Source organism: Scyliorhinus canicula, chromosome 3 (assembly GCF_902713615.1).
Source record: "Scyliorhinus canicula chromosome 3, sScyCan1.1, whole genome shotgun sequence".
NCBI lineage: Eukaryota > Metazoa > Chordata > Chondrichthyes > Carcharhiniformes > Scyliorhinidae > Scyliorhinus > Scyliorhinus canicula.
In genome coordinates this window covers 103,700,814-103,722,066 of record NC_052148.1, presented here as the reverse complement: position 1 = coordinate 103,722,066, position 21,253 = coordinate 103,700,814, and positions in this window count along the sequence as shown.

Here is a 21,253-nt window from a genome sequence, read left to right as displayed (position 1 = left end):
ATAAAGCCCACAAGGCATTAAGACTCACTCTCTCAGGACCCAGCTACTGAGACAGTCGGAGTGCACAAGTTAGTGAGCACAACCGTGTGGTAGCTAGTAAGTCTGGTCAAGCCAGTAAGAGGTCATCAGTTAGATTAGTAGAGTGTCAAACCACAGCTGAACATGTACAGCAGTCCACAAGTTAAATAAAACAGTGTTGGATCATCTCCTGTGTCAGACGTCTGTTTCTAGATTCACTGCATCCAGTTACAATCAACGTTGAACCAACCTGCCTAACACATCATGGTACCAGAGTGCTATTAATCCTAACGAACCTACCTCGAGTGAATCTGCAACGACCAGCAAGCAGCCATGCAGCGAAATGGAAAACATCCAGCCTCCTCCGCAGCTCCACATCTCCGGCAACCTCGCCGCCAATTGGAAAATCTTCAAGCAAAAGTTCCTCCTGTAGATCGAGGCCTCCGACCTCGAGGCAGCATCGGATGCCAGGAAGATCACGCTATCCCTGTCGACTGCGGGGGATCACGCCATCCATATCTACAATTCGCTTACGTTTGCCGATGGCGACGACAAGACGATTCTCAAGACAGTTCTGCTAAAATTCGACATTGAGGTGAATGAGAGCTTTTAACGGTACATCTTCCAACAGATGCTTCAGGGTAAGGATGAACCTTTTCAGTCCTTCCTGTCCCATTTCCGCATCCTAGCGCAGTCATGTAATTATGACTCGACGGCTGATTCCATGATCCGGGATCAGATCGTTTTCAGGGTCCACTCTGACTCCCTGCGGCAGCAACTCCTCAAAATCAAACAGTTGACCCTCTCCGTCGCTATCGAGACGTGCGTGGTCCATGAGCATGCCAGGAATCGTTACTCTCACATCAGTGCGGCAGAAACTGCAAAACTGGCCTCCCATGGGGCAGAACGGGTGCAGGCTGTTGCGAAAATGCAAGGCCTGAGCATCGAGGACAGTGGCCGTTTCACGCACTTTTCCTGGGTCCCTACGCATGTGCGCCACGACCGGGTGAATGATGAGGCCGAAAACCCTAATGCGCAGGTGCGTACGTCGGCCAACCGCACTGTGCATGCGCGATGGCGCACCGAACGCGCTGACGTCAGCGTCATGACGTGTCCAAATTGTAGCTCCATGCATTTAAAGCGGCAATGTCCAGCCAAAGGACGGCGATGTCTACAGTGTGGGAAGCCTGGCCATTACGCGGCCTTCTGCAGGTCCGCTCCACCGATCATTAGCCAGCGATCCCAGCTGCGGCGCAGAAGTGTTCGCTCGGTACAACAAGGCATGCAGGATTCTGATCCCGACAGCCCAACAGACCCTGATGCTGACTGCCCCGAGTCTCCATATTGGGTGGGCATCATAACCACTGGTCTCCAAAGAAACTGCAAACCGCCTTTCAATCCTCAGTGTGGATCCCGAGGACAAGTGGTGTGTTGTCCTCACAGTCAACCAGGCTCACATTCAATTTAAACTGGACACCGGCACGTCTGCGAACCTCATATCACAGTCAGATCTCGGCCGCATCCGTGCCCAACCAAGCATTCTTCCACTAGCCTGCCAGCTCCTTGACTACAATGGCAATGCCATAGCTGCCAGTGGATCGTGTCAGCTAGGGGTATCTCACAAGGTAATCAAGGCAACATTACAATTCGAGATCGTCCGGCCTGGTAGGGCGTCCGTGCTCGGTGCTCGCGCCTGCAAGCTCCTGAATCTGGTCCAGCGAGTCCGCACCATGTCGTCGACACCAGCGACTGCCTCGCCAGATGTGAATCTCCAGGCCGAGATAGACGACATTCTCACGCAATACAACGTGTTTGATGGAATGGGCATGCTCCCATATCGCTACAAGATATTGCTCAAGTCGAACGCCACTCCAGTGATCCATGCACCACACCGGGCGCCAGCTCCTCTCAAGGATCGTCTGAAAAAGCAGCTACAAAACCTCCAAGACAAGGGCATCATCTCAAAGGTCACGGAACCAACAGACTGGGTCAGCTCCATGGTCTGCGTAAAAAAAACCTCTGGTGAACTCCGCATTTGCATTGATCCCAAAGACCTGAACCGCAACATCATGCAAGAGCACTACCCAATCCCAAAGCGTAAAGAGTTAACCAGTGAGATGGCTCATGCCAAATTCTTTACCAAGCTGGACACCTCCCGTGGCTTCTGGCAAATACAGCTGGACACGTCCAGTCGGAAGCTGTGCACGTTTAACACTCCGTTCGGTCACTATTGCTACAACCGCATGCCTTTCGGTATCATATCGGCTTCCAAAGTGTTTCATCGCATTATGGAGCAAATGATGGAGGGCATTGAGGGGGTGCAAGTCTATGTGAACAACGTGATCATCTGGTCCACAATGCCCGAGGATCACATTGCCGGCCTCAAACAGGTCTTCCAGCAGATTCATGAAAATGGCCTCCAGCTCAACAGGGCCAAATGCTCATTTGGTCGATCTGCTATCAAGTTTCTGGGTGACCACATTTCACAGCAGGGTGTGCAACCTGACGCCGACAAGGTGCTGGCGATCAACGCCATGAAGACCCCGGAGGACAAGAAGGCGGTCCTTTGCTTCCACGGGATGGTAAATTTTCTTGGGAAATTCATTCCCAATATGGCAGCCCACACCACGGCCCTCCGGCATCTCGTAAAGAAGTCAACAGTGTTCCAGTGGCTGTCCGCACATGAAAAGGACTGGCTTGAGCTGAGGGCGAAGCTCACCACAGCCCCAGTACTGGCGCTCTTTGACCCAACCAAGGATATCAAAATATCCACAGACGCAAGCCAGGATGGCATTGGGGCGGTGCTCCTCCAGCAAGACGACTCCTCGTCCTGGGCACGAGTGGTATATGCCTCCAGGGCTATGACGCCGACTGAGCAACGGTATGCCCAGATCGAAAAGGAGTGCTTGGGTCTCCTGACAGGAATAGTCAGGTTTCATAACTACGTATACGGCCTGCCAAAGTTCACGGTGGAAACAGACCACAGGCCTTTAGTCCACATAATCCAGAAGGATTTAAATGACATGACATCTTAGCTGCAGCGAATTCTTCTTCTTCTCCGCCGATATGACTTTGAACTTGTCTACACACCGGGTAAGGAGCTGATCATCGTGGATGCCCTATCCCGATCCATCACCACACCGTGTGAACAGGGCGACTTCATCTGCCACAGTGAGGCACAGGTGCAGTTGTGTGCCTGCAACCTCCCAGCCACTCATGAACGAGTGGTCCAAATAAGCAAAGAAACTGCCAAAGATCCTCTACTGCAGCGCGTGATGCAATACCTCGCCCATGGCTGGCAAAAGGGCCAATGTCCCCAGTTCTTTAACGTTAAGGATGAGTTAACGGTTGTTGAGGAAATTCTTCTTAAACTAGATAGGATCGTCATTCCTCAAAGCATGCGAGCTATGGTGCTCAGACAGATCCATGAGGGTCACCTTGGGGTCGGGAAATGTCGACGCAGAGCTCGGGAGGCGGTTTATTGGCCGGGCATCAACCAGGACGTTGCCGACATGGTCCTCAGCTACACAACCTGCGAGAAGTTTCAACCGGCTCAGCCCAAGGAAACACTGCAACAGCACGAGATTGTGACCTCTCCGTGGTCTAAAGTGGGGGTAGACCTCTTTCACGCCAATGGGCGTGACTACGTGCTCTTGGTCGACTACTTCTCCAGTTACCCGGAAGTGGTGAAACTGTCGGACCTCACGTCCAAGTCAGTCACCAAAGCCTGCAAAGAGACGTTTGGCAGGCACGGGATACCACTCACAGTAATGAGTGACAACGGTCCATGTTTCTGCAGCCAAGAGTGGTCCGACTTTGCACGATCCTACAACTTCAGTCACATCACATCCAGTCCCCATTACCCACAATCAAACGGGAAGGCCGAGTAAGGGGTCCATATTGTCAAGTGGTTGTTGTGCAAGGCTGCAGACTCAGCCTCCGATTTTAACTTGGCGCTGCTGGCTTACAGGGCAGCCCCTCTGTCGACTGGTTTGTCTCCGGCGCAGATGCTCATGACAGGACACCGCAACCTGAGGACGACTGTTCCAGCCATCCATATTCCAGACCTTGACCACCTCACGGTGCTGCAAAAAATGCAGCGATCCAGGGACCAGCAGAAGATCACATATGATGCCCATACCACGGATCTGCCTGCACTGGCTCCAGCAGATGTTGTTCGCGTCCAGTTGCCTGAGGGAGGTTGGTTAGCCCCAGCTGTTGTTGTCAGGAAGGCCGCCCCAAGGTCTTTCAGTGTTCAAATGGCTGACGGCTCCTTCTCCGGCGCAACAGGAGGGCGCTGCAAAGAGTTTCCCGCCCACCACCTGATCCATTGCTCTGCCGGTTATCATGCCTCCTCCGGACGTCTCCTGCCACGAGGCCACCGATCTGCCAGCAATCCCGCCTGCCCACGAGACCACCGCAATGGCAGCAATCCCGCCTGTCCATGAGGCCACCGCAATGGCAGCAATCCTGCCTGTCCATGAGACCACCGCAATGGCAGCAATCCCGCCTGTCCACGAGGCCACCGCAATGGCAGCAATCCTGCCTGTCCACGAGGCCACCGCAATGGCAGCAATCCCGCCTGTCCACGGGACCCACCGCAATGGCAGCAATCCTGCCTGTCCATGAGACCACCGCAATGGCAGCAATCCCGCCTGTCCACGAGGCCACCGCAATGGCAGCAATCCTGCCTGTCCATGAGACCACCACAATGGCAGCAATCCCGCCTGTCCACGAGACCACCGCAATGGCAGCAATCCCGCCTGTCCACGAGGCCACCGCAATGGCAGCAATCCTGCCTGTCCATGAGACCACCGCAATGGCAGCAATCCCGCCTGTCCAAGTGCCGCCATCTCCTGCTCCACCTCTGCGGCAATCGACAAGAATTTGTCGCCCGCCTCAAAGACTGAATCTATAGATTTAACTCTTGTATATTTTGTTCAGTTTGCTCTGTATCTGCACGATAGACACCTTCCCATGTACATATGTTCATTAACACCACTTGTACATAGTCAGGCATGTCTATACTTCCACGTTCCAAAATGTATTTTAAAAAAAGGGAGATGTCATAATATCCACTCATATATATAAAATTAGATGTAGACAGGAGTGATTGACACACAGGATGACCAATGAACACACAACACAGAACAACCAATCACCAGACAGGACACTACCTGCCCACAGGGCATTAAGACCCTCCCTCTCTCAGGACCCAGCTACTGAGATAGTCAGAGTGCACAAGCTAGTGCGCGCTATCACCATGCGGTAGCTAGTAAGTCTGGTCAAGCCAGTAAGAGGTCATCAGTTAGATTAGTAGAGTGTCAACCCACAGCTGAACATGTACAGCAGTCCACAAGTTAAATAAAACAGTGTTGGATCATCTCCTGTGTCAGACATCTGTTTCTAGCTTCACTGCATCCAGTTGCAGTCAACGTCGAACCAACCTGACTAAGGCATCAGTAGTGGTCATGGGTATGCAAGGTATTGTCCAAGGAACTTTAGTGAGTTCCTACAGTGCATTTTGTGGATGGTACATATGGCTGCCACTCTGGTGGAGGGTTTAAATGTTTGTGGAAAGGGGAGCAATCAAGCGGGCTGCTTTGTCCTGGATTGTGTTGAGCTTCTTGGGTGTTGTTGGAGCTACACTCATCCAGGCAAGTGGAGAATATTCCATTACACTCCTGACTTTTGGTTTGTTGGTGGTAGACAGGCTTTGGGGGGTCAGGAGGTGAGTTACTCGCCATAGGATTCCTAGCCTTTGACCTGTCCAGGTAGCCAGAGTTTTGATGTGGTTAGTCCTGTTCTGATCAATGGTAATTCCAGGGATGTTGATTGTGTGGGATTCAGCGATGGTAATGCCATTAAATGTCAAGGGTTGATGGTTAGATCGTCTCTTGGAGAAGATGGTTATTGCTTGGCACTTATGTGGCATGAATGTAACTTGCCACTTATCAGCCCAAACCTGGATATTGTCCAGGTATTGCTGCATTTGGACATGGACTGCATCATTAGGAGTCACGAATGGTGCTGAACATTGTGCAGTCACCCACAAATATCCCCACTTCTGACCTTATGATGGAAGGGAAGTCACTGATGAAGCAGCTGAAGATGGTTGGGCCTAGGATACTACCCTGAGGAACCCCTGCAGTGATGTCCTGGAGTTGAGTTGATTGACCTCCAACCACCACAACCATCTTCCTTTGTGCCAGGTATGACTCCAACCAGCGGAGCATTTCCCCCTGATTCCTATTGACTCCAGTTTAGCTCGAGCTCCTTGATATCATACTCGGTCAAATGCTGGCTTGATATCAAGGGAAGTCACTCTCACCTCATCTCTGGCATTCAGTTCTTTTGTCCATGTTTGAACCAAGGCTGTAATGAGGTCAGCAGCTGAGTGACCCTGGAGAAACCCAAACTGAGCATCCGTGAGCAGGTTATTGCTGAGCAAGTGCCGCTTGAAAGCACTGTGAATACCTCCTTCTATCACTTTACTGATGATGGACAGGTGATTGATAGGGCGGTAATTGGCTGGGTTGGATTTGTTCTCTTCCTTATGCACAAGACACACCTAGGCAACTTTCCATATTGCCCAGTAGATGCTGGTGTTGTAGCTATACTGGAACAGCTTGGCTAGGGATGCGGCAAGTTCTGGAGCACAAGTCTTCAGTATTATTGCTGGAATATTGTCAGGGCCCGTGGCCTTTGCAGTATCCAGTGTCTTCAGCCATTTCCTGATGTCACACGGAGTGAATCGTATTGGCTGAAGACTGACATCTGTGATGCTGGGGACCTCCAGAGGAGACCGAGATGGATCAACAACTTGGCACTTCTGGCTGAAGATTGTTGCGAATGCCTCAGCCTTGCCTTTTGTACATATATGCTGAGCTACTCCAGCATTGAGGGTGGGGATATTTGTGGAGCCTCCTCCTCCAGTGAATTGTTTAATAGTCCACCACCATTTATGGCTCGATGTGGCAAGATTGCAGAGCTTAGATCTGATACGTTGGTTGTGGAATTGCTTAGCTCTTACTATTACTTGCTGCTTATGTTGTTTGGCACACAAGTAGTCCTGTGATGTAGCTTCACCAAGTTGACACCTCATTTTTCGATATGCCTGATGTTGCTCCTTTGAACCAGGGTTGATTGCCTGGCTTTGTGGTAATGGTAGCGTGGGGGATATGCCAGGCCATGAGGTTGCAGATTGTGGTTGAATGCAATCCTGCTGATGCTGATGGTCCACAGCACCTCATGGATGTTCTGCCTTGAGTTGCTCAATCTGTTGGAGGTCTATCCCATTTAGCAGGGTGGTAGTGCCACACAACACGATGGAGGGTATCTTCAATGTGAAGACGGGACTTTGTCTCCACAAGGACTGTGCGGTGGTCACTTCTACTGATACTGTCATGGACAGATGCATCTGCAGCAGGCAGATTGGTGAGGATGAGGTCAAGTATGTTTTTCCCTCTTGTTGGTCCCCTCACCACCTGCTGCAGTCCCAGTCTAGCAGCTATGTCCTTTAGGAGCCGCCCAACTTGGTCGCTGGTGGAGCTACCGAGCCATTCTGGGTGATGGAGATTGAAGTCCCCCACCCAGAACATTTCTACGACCTTGCGACCTTCAGTGCTTCCTCCAAGTGGTGTTCAACATGGAGAAGTGCTGATTCATCATCTGATGGTAGCTGGTACGTGGTAATCAGCAGGAGGTTTCCTTGCCCATGTTTAACCTGAATCCATAAGACTTCAGGGGGCCAGAGTTGATCTTGCGGACTCCCAGGGCAAATCCGTCCCGACTGTATACCACTGTACCGCCACCTCTGCTGGGTCTGTCCTGCCCAGTACATACCCAGGAATGGTGATAGTGGTGTCTTGGATATTGTCTGTAAGGTATGATTCTCTGGGAATGACTATGTCAGGCTGTTGCTTAACTAATCTGTGAGCCAGCTCTCCCAACTTGGTCACAAAACCCTAGATGTTAGTAAGGAGGACTTTGCAGGGTCGGCGGGCTGGGTTTGCCATGGTCGTTTCCGGTACCTGGTTCAGTGTCTGGTGATCCATTCACTTTCATTCCTTTTTTATGTTTTTGTAGCAGCTGAATACAACTGAGTGGCTTGCTAGGCCATTTCAGAGGGCAACTAAGAGTCAACCACATTGCTGTGGGTCTGGAGTCACATGTAGGCCAGACCAAGTAAAGATGGCAGATTTCCTTCCTTAAAGGGCATTAATGAACCAGGTTGGTTTTTACAACAATCGACAATGGTTTCATGGTCATCACTAGACTTTTAATTCCAGATATTTTATTGAGTTATTCTGGGTCTCTAGATTACTAGTCCACAGACAAAACCACTGTGCCACCACCTGCAGAGCAAACTGCAAACAGCTTGCAACCATACCACTGGCCACCCACCCTCCCTCCCCCATCGCCCCATTCCCCCATCCATGACCGCCATCTCCGTGATGAATGACATGTGTGGCTCACATTGTCCCCTCTGTCTCCCCCAGAGGAGTTGGCCCACTACAGATGGGAGAGGACCTCGACGGGCAACCGGGCGTCAGATATCAGAGTCCTCACCCCCAACGAGGAATGTGTCCTGAAGATCGCGGGGTGGCTGAGGACAGATCGGTCACCGACGTACATGTTTGTGTACGGCGCAGAGGTGAGGATCCACCCAGATGACCTGTCACATGTGAGTTGTTAATGCCATACAGGTTGTGCCAGCCCATCCGGGATAGTCCAACCCCCTACCTCCCATGAGACCAGCTTGGAGAGAAGCTGCAAGGAGATCACCATATTTGCGGCACAGCTGTCATCTCCACCCTCCACCAGTGCAGAGACACACACCTTGGTGGGTGGCAGTTTGAAGCTAGCTACTCACCTCCTCCGGTCCCCACAGCAGCTATTTCGCCAGCTTCACGTTTTTAAAAAGGTGTACGAATCGGTGCCCAAATGGCTACTTGCTGGGGAGGCAGGTAGATCAAGGGAGGTTGTTAGATATGGTGTCGTTCCCGTTAATTGTTTGGAGATTGGCCTTAAGTGGTGATTACTGGTTCCTCACCACGATATGGCAGGATTCTGATTTCACCAATGGAAGCGGGCAGGTTAGATGGCAAACTGATTGGCGCCCGGTGAGATTCTTGATTTTGGCCTGTCCTGTCATCTGAAAGCCGTGTCGCGCTCTCGCACAAGCGCAATGCGGGCCATTAAATTGCCTCCAACAACTCTCCCAAGTCAACTGAGATTCAATCAATGTAAGAGGAACTGAGGCAGAACACTTCATGCAGCGTGTCCAGGAAAATTTTTTCACCAAATTAATGACAAACCCAACGAGGGGAGATGCAATTTTAGGCCTAATCTTGGGGAATGAAGAAGGGCAAGCGGGTGAAGTGAAAGTTGCCGACCATATCGGGGATGGTGATCACAATTCATTTAGATTCAGTATTACCATGGAAAAGGACAGAGATAAAACAGGAGTAAATATTTTGAACTGGGGGAGGGCAAATTTTGAGGTGGACGGTGCAGCAGTGCTAGAGGAGAGATCAGTGGAAAACCAGTGGGAAGCACTAAAGAGTGAGATCCTAAATGTACAAGTGAGTTTCATGATTTCATGGTCACATTACATTCACCCCCCACCATCTGGCCTGGACTTGCAAAATCCTACCAACTGTCCTGGCTTGAGACAATTCACACCTCTTTAACTGGGGATTACCCCTATCTCTGGATCTGTAAAGATTTGATTACCCACAAATGCTCACATTCCAAGCATTATCTGGCATCTCTGACTTTGTCTGTATAAATGTTTCTGGAACATACCTTTCCATTCACCTGAGGAAGGAGCAGTGCTCCGAAAGCTCGTGTTTGAAACAAACCTGTTGGACTTTAACCTGGTGTTGTAAAACTTCTTACTAAATGTACAAAGTAGACATGTCCCCATCAAAGATAAGAATAGTACTGCCAAATCTAGACCCCTCTGGTTTTCCAGAGGAATACAAGGGAAGATCAAACAGAAAAATAAAGTGTACAATAGACACAAAGAACTAAGCACTGCAGATAGCTTTATGAAGTGCAGGAGCGAAGTTAAAAGGAAATAAGGAAATCAAAGAGAGGGCAGGAAAAAAGATTAGCAAGTAAAGTTAAAGAAAACCCAAAGATGTTGAACAGTATATCAATGGTAAAAGATTAGTTAAGGAAAAAGTGAGTCCTATCAGAGATGAAAAAGGGAACTTGTGTAGATCAAAAGCTGTGGAAAGGATTATAAATGAATATTTTGCCTCCGTGTTTACAAGAAAAGGGATGATGTAGATATAGTAGTCCAGGAGGAACACTGCGGGATATTGGACGGGATAATCATAAAGACAGAGGAAGTACTCAAAGGGTTTGAATCTTTTAAAGTTTATAAGTCGCCAGTGCCAAATGGTTGTTTCCGAGGCTGGTGAAGGAGGTCGGGGGAGATAGCAGACGCTCCGAGGATGATTTTCCAATCCTCACTAGATACAGGGGAAGTACCAGAGGACTGGATAAATGCAAACATAGTTCCATTGTTTAAAAAGGATCAAAGGAAGTGCCAAACAATTATAGGCCAGCTAGTCTTGCGTCAGTGTTTGGCAAATTATTAGAATCAATCCTGAGAGATAGGATTAACTTTCTGAAAGATCCTCTTATCTCTTACTCAGGATAAGGTACTCAGTCTGGTTGAAGAGGTACACAAAGCACTCTTTATTTTCAATAATTCACTTGGTACATTTGCACAAAATTAAATCGAAAAACTTTTGAGAGTACATTGAAAAGTCTTTGAGATATCGAAGAGTGAAAGCAAAAAGCTTCAAGATCAAAGTAACTCCAGATTTACAAAATAGAAGTAATTTCAACAAAAGGCTTTTTAAAAAGTAATTTTAACGAATGCTTCAAGAATCTCGGAAGGGTAAGATTCTTCTCTTAATCAGTCACACGGATCACATTAATAAGAAAAAACTTAACTATGGTTTAGCCCCTTATTTACTTTCATTGGTTCTAATTCTCAGCTGAGACCCCCTTGATTCATTCAGGAAAGTGTCAGTCACTTAACAGGTGATTGGTTAATTAGACATATATCGATTACACCAAATGAATTATGCTTCTCATGGCTCCTGTCTCACGGTCAAACTCCCAACGTCACAGCTACGAGATTGTTATAAATTTGTTGAATGTACCCTCATATCGCTTCTCTACAGTACATCTTTTGCAACATTTGAGACAGTCATGGTCAGGATTCACAAGTTTAGCCAATTTTATAACTTGATCATATTTCTACAAATTCAATAATTTTCAAGAACCATTTTATTTTCCAGTATATTTTAACTAATTCTTTTAAAGGACCCCCTTTGTAATTGTTGAACCCAACACTGTCACATAGAAAGGCATCGACTAGTCAGCGATGGTCAGCATGGATTTATTAAAGGAAGATTTTGTCTCACAAATTTGATTTAATTACCTGAGGAAGTGACAAGCAGGATTGATGAAGGTAGTGCAGTGGATATGATGTACATGGATTTTCACAAGACATTTGGCAAGGCCCTACATGGCAGATTGGTCAAAACTTAAAAGCCCAATGGCCTCCTTCTGTGCTGTAGCCTTTCGATGGTTCTATCGCTAATTACATTGGTTGAAGTGATTTATCATGTATAACCTGAAAATAAGAATGCTAATGCAACTGATGGATGATCTTGTTCATACATTGTAATGGGTCAGCAATGAGAGACCCCCAAAGTGTATCATGGAGTTCACCTGACCCACAACATTTAATAGATTGGGGAGCACACGGCCTCCTGAAGTCGATCGAATAACTCCATCAGATGTTTTAAATGTTCTTTCCATGTCTGACTGAAAATTACCAGATCGTCGATATTACACCGCACAATTGGGTAATCCTGAAACAACTTTGTTAGTTAAATGTTGAAATGTGGTTGGGACGTTTTTCATGCCAAATGGCATAACTTTGAATTGGTATATACCATCTGGAGTCACAAAATCTGAAAACTCCTTCGCCCTTTCGGATAAAGGTACTTGCCAGTAACCTTTTAAGTAAATCCAATTTGGAAATAAAAGATGATTGTCCCACTTTCTCAATGCAATCCTCCAAACATGGGATAGGATAAGAGTCCATTCTTGTAACTGCATTAACCTTACTATAGTCCACACACAACCATTGGGTACCGTCTGGTTTAGGTACCATCACTATGGGTGAGCTCCATTGGCTGCAACCCACTTCAATTATGCCATTTTTAAGCATACTTTCAATCTCTTTGTTAACTTGTGCCAATTTTAAAGGGTTAAGTCTGTATGGGTGTTGTTTGATTGGAACAGCATTTCCCACATCTACATCATGTATAGCCATTTTAGTACTTCCAAATTTATCTCTACAAACTTGCCCACATGATATCAATAACTCTTTCAGGTCAGTTTGTTTTTCCTCTGGAAGGTAACTCAACAATTTATCCCAATTTTTAAGAACATCCTAGGGGCAGCAGGGTAGCATGGTGGTTAGCATAAATGCTTCACAGCTCCAGGATCCCAGGTTCGATTTCCGGCTGGGTCACTGTCTGTGTGGAGTCTGCACGTCCTCCCCCTGTGTGTGTGGGTTTCCTCCGGGTGCTCCGGTTTCCTCCCACAGTCCAAAGATGTGCGGGTTAGGTGGATTGGCCATGCTAAATTGCCCGTAGTGTCCTAAAAAAAGTAAGGTTAAGGGGGGGGGTTGTTGGGTTACGGGTATAGGGTGGATACGTGGGTTTGAGTAGGGTGATCATGGCTCGGCACAACATTGAGGGCCGAAGGGCCTGTTCTGTGCTGTACTGTTCTATGTTCTCTATGTTCTATCCTAATTTTCCAATTTCATTTGAGGTATGTCAAATTCACAGTCATCTGGATTTGGTTCGTCACTTTGAGTTAGAATCATTATAACCTCCTTTTTCTCTCCTTCCCTTTCAAAGTATCTTTTAAGCATATTCACATGACACATTCAGTGAGTCTTCCTTCTATCTGGCATTCTTACCACATAATTCACCTCACTTAATTTCCTTTCAAACTGATACGGTCCACAAAACCTAGCTTTTAAAGGCTCACCTACCACTGGTAACAATGCTAAAACTCTATCTCCACTGGCAAAACTACGAACTTTGGATTTCTTGTCTGCTGCCCGTTTCATCGCATTTTGTGCAACTTTTAAATGTTGTCCAGCCAATTCACCTGCTCTATTTAATCGTTCCCTAAAATTTGACACGTAATCCAATAATGTAATTTCCGATTTCTCACTCACCAATTTTTCCTTAATCAATTTAAGTGCTCCTCTTACCTCATGACCAAAAATGAGTTCAAAAGGACTGAATTTGGTTGACTCATTAGCTGCATCCCTAATTGCAAACAGTACGAATGGAATTCCTTTATCCCAATCCTCTGGATAATCTTGACAATAAGCCCTCAACATTGTCTTTAATGTCTGATGCCACCTTTCTAACGTTCCCTGCGATTCTGGATGGTACGCAGTTGATTTAAATTGTTTTATTCCGAAGCTATCCATAACTTCTTTGAATAACCTTGCGGTAAAATTTGATCCTTGATCCGATTGTATTTCTGTGGGTAGTCCATATCTAGTAAACAATTCAAATAATTCCTCAACAATCCTTTTAGCTGTAATATTAAAACTGGAATGGCCTCTGGAAACGTAGGAGACACATCCATTATAGTCAAAAGATATTGATTCCCACTTTTCGTTTTAGGAAGTGGTCCTACACAATCAATTAGGACCCTTGAAAATGCTGGATACTCAATCTTGTGAATCCTGACCATGACTGTCTCAAATGTTGCAAAAGATGTACTGTGGAGAAGCGATATGAGGGTACATTCAACAAATTTATAACAATCTTGTAGCTGTGACGTAGGGAGTTTGACCGTGAGACAGGAGCCATGAGAAGCATAATTCATTTGGTGTAATCGATATATGTCTAATTAACCAATCACCTGTTAAGTGACTGACACTTTCCTGAATGAATCAAGGGGGTCTCAGCTGAGAATGCTGGAATGGGTATTTAGGGCGCTGGTTTTATCACTGCTTGAGGTTTCCCTATCACTTGACATGTGTGACATGATTGACAAAATTGAACTGCATCTTTATGTAGTCCAGGCCTCTAACAATGTTTTTGTATTTCAGCTTTAGTTTTACTTATTCCCAAATGACCTCCGACTGGTACCTCAGTGCAACTCACAACACCTCCTTTCTATAACCTACCGGCAATACTACTTGATGAACTTCTGCCCACTTTTTATCCGCCTGCATATGTAAAGGTCTCCATTTTCTCATGAAGACATCACTTTTATGGTAATAACACTCTCATATACACTCAGATTCCTCTTCTGTGTATGCTTTCTGATATATCTGTTTTATTTCTATATCTTTCTGTTGTAACACTGCCAATTTTCCTGAACTAAAAATATCTGTCTCATCCTCCACCTGTTCTTGTTCTTTTTCAACCATCTGATCAAAAATCGTTTCTGATAATTGCACTTCAACTTCATCTTCACAGTTTGATTTCTCCTCTTGTCTTAACCTGTGACCTTGCTACCCTATTACTACACAATCCGGAAAAATCCCAGGATATTTGTCCTTCAACACTCCAGTTGTCTGATTTTCCACTGGCTTATCACCCACAGTAGGCATCACTCCCACCTGCGATCCAGCTATATCATTACCCAAGATAAAATGTATTCCTGGACAAGATAGTTTCTCTATTACTCCTACCACCACTTCACCACTCTTCACTGGACTTTCCAACTTTACCTTATATAATGGAACACTACTCCTCTCACCCTGAATTCCACGCATTACCACCTTTTCTGGCAATATTCTTCCCAAACTACATAACTCCTCATCTCTTACCATTAAAGATTGACTAGCTCCCGTATTTCTTAAAATTGCGACTTCTTTACCTGCTCCTCCTGATACACGAGTAAACTTTACCCACACAAGTAAATTCTTTAAAGAGATCTGGCACCTTCTTATCAATCATCTCTTGATCAGGCTGTACAATCTTTTGCACCTTCTTCGCTTCACTTGGGCTTTCCTTTACCACTTTAACAAACTCCACTGTCTTATCCCATTTTACCACATCAGCCTTCCCAGTGCTTTTCTTCAACTGCCAACACTGTGACTTTACATGGCCTGGTTTATTACAGTGAAAACATTTGACACTTTTCATTTCTTTTCCACCCTCCTGGATTTCTTTTTTAATCTGAGGTACACTCTCCTTATTATCTCCCATCAGATCACCTTTACCTTTACCACTTGTATTTCTCACGTCCCCAGTTTCTATCCCTCACAGACTGAAACTGATGTCGGAAACCAAACTTTGATTTATGAACTAATTCATAATGATTTGCCATTTCTGCTGCCAATCTCGCAGTTTTAACCCTCTGCTCTTCCACATGAGTTCTCATTACCTCAGGAATTGAATTTATAAACTCCTCCAAAAATATAATTTCTCTGAGAGCTTCATACGTTTGGCCCATTTTCAAAGCCCTTATCCACCTATCAAAATGACTCTGTTTGAGCCTTTCAAACTCCATGTATGTTTGACAAAATTCTTTCCTTAAATTTCCAAACCTTTGTCTGTAAGCTTCAGGCACCAGTTCATATGCACCTAAAATGGATTTTTTTCCCCTCCTCATACGTTCCAGATACCTCCTCCGGTAGTGACGCAAACACTTCACAAACTCTACCAAGCAGCTTTGTTTGAATCAGTAATACCCACATGTCCTGCGGCCATTTCATTTGTTTACTACCTCCTCAAATGAAATGATAAAAAGCTTCCACCTCCTTCTCATCAAACCTTGGCAATGTTTGGACATATTTAAATAGATCCCCACCAAGCCTTCGACTGTGATGCTCTTTCTCACTATCCTCATCACTATCATCCAACTGTATGTTTCCCTTTACGTCTGCCAATTTTAACTTACTGTCATGTTTCATGACCATTTTCTGAAGTTCAAACTCTGATCTGTATTTCCCTTTCTCTTTCTTTTTGTTCTGCTAGGGCTATTCTTTCTTTTCTCTTTTCTTCACTCTCCTTTTCTTTTTCCTCTCACTCTTTCTTTTTCCACTCTATCTCTCTCTCTTTCTTTTTCCTCTCTTTCATATTCAAGCCGCTTTAATTCTTTCTTATGTTACATTTGTTTAATTTGTAACTGAAGTTTTGCCATTTCCAATGAGTCAAACTGTATCTCAGGCAACTTTAAATGCTTTGCCGCTGCCATAATTACCTCGTCTTTTCGCATTTTGTCAGGTAATGTTAACTGCAGTGTTTTCTGCTAAATCTAACAGTCTGCTTTAAGTCTCTGTCCGTAAGGTACTGTGTGTGACCGTCTCCACCCCCAAAATCTTCAGAGCCTCTGAAAGAGCCATTTTCCACAACACACTCCCTACTTAAAATACCACACCTGAAAAGCAACCACAATATGCTCACCCCTCACTGTCTTTAAGTTCACTAAGCAAATCCAATAGATCGACTTTTATCCCCCTCGAGCCCCCAATTTGTTACGGTCCAGTTATTAGTTTTAAATCACCAAAGGATCGATTTACAGTCTTTATATTACAGAGAGATAGACACATATACCTTCTGGCTGTGACTGCAGCTATCCAGCTCTGAAAACGATACTAAAACACACCCTGCAGCAAACAGCCTAAAACAAAAGTAAAAAGCTTACAGACAGCCCAGCTCCACCCACACTCTGACATCACTAACAAACACGCATTTCTTAAAGATTCATTTCCTAAAGACTCATTTCTTAAAGGTACTCTCACATGACAACATCGAGAAAACACTGTATCCACCAATCGGGAGGAGACTTCATTTGTAAAATAACGACATATGATATCATGATATCTCTCTTAATTTCACAGTACACGTAGAAGAGATTACTATTGCTAGACTAAAAAAGGTGAATATTTCCTGATCAGCCGGTAGGCAATTCAATGAAGTATGGATTCACAGTATGGACACATAAGAAGTGAACGGACTGGTTTAGACTCTATCATGTTACCTAATTTGGTTATACATTTCATCTGATAATGATCATGACACTGAGGGAAAATTTATGTTAGGAATATATTTCCAAGTAATCCATTTTTATATTTGTGTGTGTTAGGAATAAGGTGTACCTTTAAGGTTAAGTGTTATTTGCATTTCTGAGGTTGTGTGATTTGGAGATTTCAGTTTTAGTTTCACTTTCAAAGATGTCTGCATTTTAATGAGGTTCTTACGACTTTAAAGCAAGCACAGGGTATTAAAAAACTGACTGTTGCCTGGCAACCAGGTGCCCACATAGACGGCAAAGCAATTTGGGTTCAGTTGGAACAAGGTGACACAGAAGGAAATGCCAGTCCACAGAAACTGTTCGAACAGCAAGGACATGAAAGGAAACTGCAGAGAAAAGCCCCAAATTAAGAACAGAAAGGTCCCAATACCAGCGAAAAGGACAGAAAGTAGTTCCAAAGCCTTCCAGTCAAAGGAAAAGAATAGCAATCTGGAAAGCATTTTGTTAAGTGAGGTTAAGGGTGAGGAGCAGGGAGACTCCAAGTTAAAAGGTAGGGTTGCAATGCATAGACCTGGGACAACATTTCTTTGTTTCCATTATTAATTCCCCAGTGTCACCCTCAACAGAACCAGCACTTACTGTAACCAATCTCTTCCTTTTCATACACTTGTGCAAGGTCTTATTGCCTTTTTTATATTTATTGTTCACTTACTCTCATATTCTATTTTCTCCCCCATTATTATGTTTTGGTCATCCTTTGCTGGTTTTGAAAATTTCACCATCTTTGGGACTACCACTAATCTTCATAGCATTTTACGCCTTTTCCGTGCATCCTTCTCATGGAGTCTTTCGTTTTCAATGGAATAATGTTTTGCTAAGAGTTTTCAAACCTCTCCTTAAATGTCTGCCACTGTCTTACTTTTTAACCTAATTTCAAATCTCATTCCAGCCAACTCCGTCTTCATACTTTTGTAACTGCCTTTATTTAAGTTTAGTACTCTAGTCTCAGACCTACAAACTGATTGTGAAATTCTATTGTGTTATGATCATTGTTGTCTAAATGATAGTATACTCGAAGGACATTCATCAACACTGTCTCATTACACATTACCAGATCTAATTTTCACTCTTCTTGGTTGGTATCAGAATATATTGTTCTGAGAAACTTTTTAGAATATATTCTATAAATTGATTCTCAAGTCTACCTTTGCCAATTTGATTCATCCTATCTATATGAAGATCAAAATCACCCACAATCATCACAGTACCTTTCTTACAAGTCCCCTCTGTTTCCTCATTTAATCTCTTGATATGATGCTACCTGATCTTATTACTGGCCAATTTAGATCCCAGAATAGAACCTGGCTTGGTAGATCCCCCACCTTTTATTTTTTGTTTCCCCTGCAGTGGATTGCCATGTGCAGTCAAACTTCCACGCCATCTGTGAGATACCAAACCACCAACAGAATACCATTGTTTCACAGACCTGTAGTAAGGATTCATCTACCTTCTGGTCACTTTGGATCTTTGTCTTCTTGCAAGTTGATCCCTGCTCCCAGGTCAGCACCTTGCAGGCCTGTCTTTCACTGGACCATCTCTGCTTCCACTCATACATTTGCTGAGCCAATCATGCCCCTGCCTGTTCCAGAGGTTTCTGTAAGAGGCTGTTTACTCCTGCTCTTGCTTTTCCGTTTGGGCCCCTGGTTACGAGGCAACAGCCTAGTTTTTAACACCCCGTGTTTGCTTTTGGGTCGTAAAATCCTCATTAAAATACAGGCATCTAAACAAACCTACAGGCAACTTTTAAAAAATGAAACTAAAACTTAAAGCTATATCTTATGCCCAACACACATAACTACAAATATAAATTACTTAAAACTGTATCTATTTCCGAACACTGTTCTAAAGTGTAACTAATGTCAGGTCTCTTATAAATTACTCCCAGCAGTGACTTCCTTCCGTTACTAATTCTTATCTCTATCCTAAACGATTCAACATCTTGATCTTCTGATCCCAAAAAACAGAAAATATTGTCTTAACATCTAACATTTCAGGGTGAAATTGTCTTTCAGAGAGTAAAGGGAGAGGTTAGGAAAATATTATTAATGCTGTGATAGGGAATGGTTGAGGCAGAGACCACTGCAATTTTTAAGGAACAGGGGATAAATATTTGCAACAGAGGAAAATCCATGGCTTTTGGGAGAGAGCAGGGCAGTGGGTTTCATTTTGTATTACTTTATCCAAGAGCCAACATAATGGACCAAAAAGCCTCCTGTGCTGTAAACCTCTACGGTTTGACATAATGGAGTTGTAGTAATCCACGGGAGGCAGGAGTTCCGTCACCACACCAATATTTATTTACAATAACGATATTACAGGAGCAGCTACAAACAGTGCTGCTAGCAGTCCAGTCAACTTAAGACTGGCTCACAAAGCCTACACCGGTGATTATATGGGCCCCCTCAATGAGCTATCATTGAGGGAGCTCATACTCCAATTGGCCAACCAATAAAGCCAATTGGAGTTCATTACAGGAGTATTATCACAATGCATCAAGAGAGCATAAATATACACAAAGGATAATCAATATGATTTTGAGGAAATATATTCGAGTGTTTGTGTTCCACTTTCTTATTCACTGTGGGGTTGTGTGTGTTTTGTACTTATGCCTATCAGTATATAGTGGCTATGATATTATCATTTTGATCCTTGGAATGGAAACTACTGTCTCTTTTCCATTCTCAACTCCTATTTTTCTCCTCCTTTCTGCTCGATAACTCAGGAAGTAACCAAATCACATCACTCACCAAAATAAGGTATATCTAATTACAGGCAATAATATAATTGACTCCGAATAGCTGATTATAAGAAGTTTAGGAGGTTTTTAGACGTATTTACCAAATGTCAATGTCCACATATAATCAGTTCCCTTTCACCATTTTTCATGTGATATGTTTTACAGTTGATTCAGTCTTTACATTTGTTTTCACTTTTACCTTGGATTTCTATTCTTGTATAGTATGAGAGGCATTGAAATAAAATGCCCAAAAAGGGGGGAAAAAATCTATTATTCTGCAAAATTTAAACGAATGTAAGCATTTTGCTGTCAGTTAGAAACATAAGAATTAGTTGTAAGTCTTTTGCTTTACTCTTTCATTGCCCACAATTTGTTTGCAATACAAGGTAAGGAAGTAGAACAATGGCCCTTGATTTCTGTGCTCTCATAAGGTCACCTCTTCGAGGGAACATGGTGGCAAAGCTCTTGCGTTGGCTTCTGCTCTACATGCTACTAGGGAAACAAGAGAAGGGGTTGGGGTGGACAGTGAAAAGCTGCAGCTCTCCATGTCAACTTAGCTCAAATATGGTTAGTTTGGTCTGGTCACTATTTTGTAAAAAAAACACATTTTTTCCACTTAGATGTGTCTTGAAATAAAATTGCACCCGTAATGTACGCATGCAAGAATTGTAATATTGAAAAGTATACTGATGACAAAGTAGAACTGCTGCTTTAGTGTTTGTACTTTCAAATTCTCAAATCTCTTAACTGGCAATATTATCAATTAACTTATTTCAGTGACACAATCTAATGATTCTTTTTTCAAATAATTTCTATCAATTTCCTTTGCTCTTTTACAATCGTTTTACAAACTTTCAACCACTGTAACAGATTTTCTATTTTTCCATTGAAGAACAAGAGATAATCAACTCTCTTTTATGTTATTATTAATAAGATTACCTATAAGTCAATTTACAATAAACACATGGACATCAAGACCAGGCGCATGAATGAAGCATGAAAAGAAAATTGGTGCCTTTTTTTGGCAAGTATCTTTTTGGAAAATTGGCAAGTTTCTGAGCTGTTAATCAAGCTTCGTTGTGGAAACTGTATCTGTGGGGACAGGTGGATGATGTAAATATTTTTGAAAGGTTGCAAAAATATAATTTCACTTTTCTTTGCTTGACATTTTACAGAGTAGTCCATAACATTTCTTTCTACATTTTAGCTGTGTACTAAGTTTGCTTTTGAACAATTGTCTTTGAGTGAAGCCTAGAATCAGTTCTATTCTAATCTAATGCGAAAGGGAACATATTGCAGTACAGACATAGACAACACTTTCCACTTCGCTGTCAATGAAACATGTTCATTGGCCAACAAAAAGGCCGAAACCAGGATTTC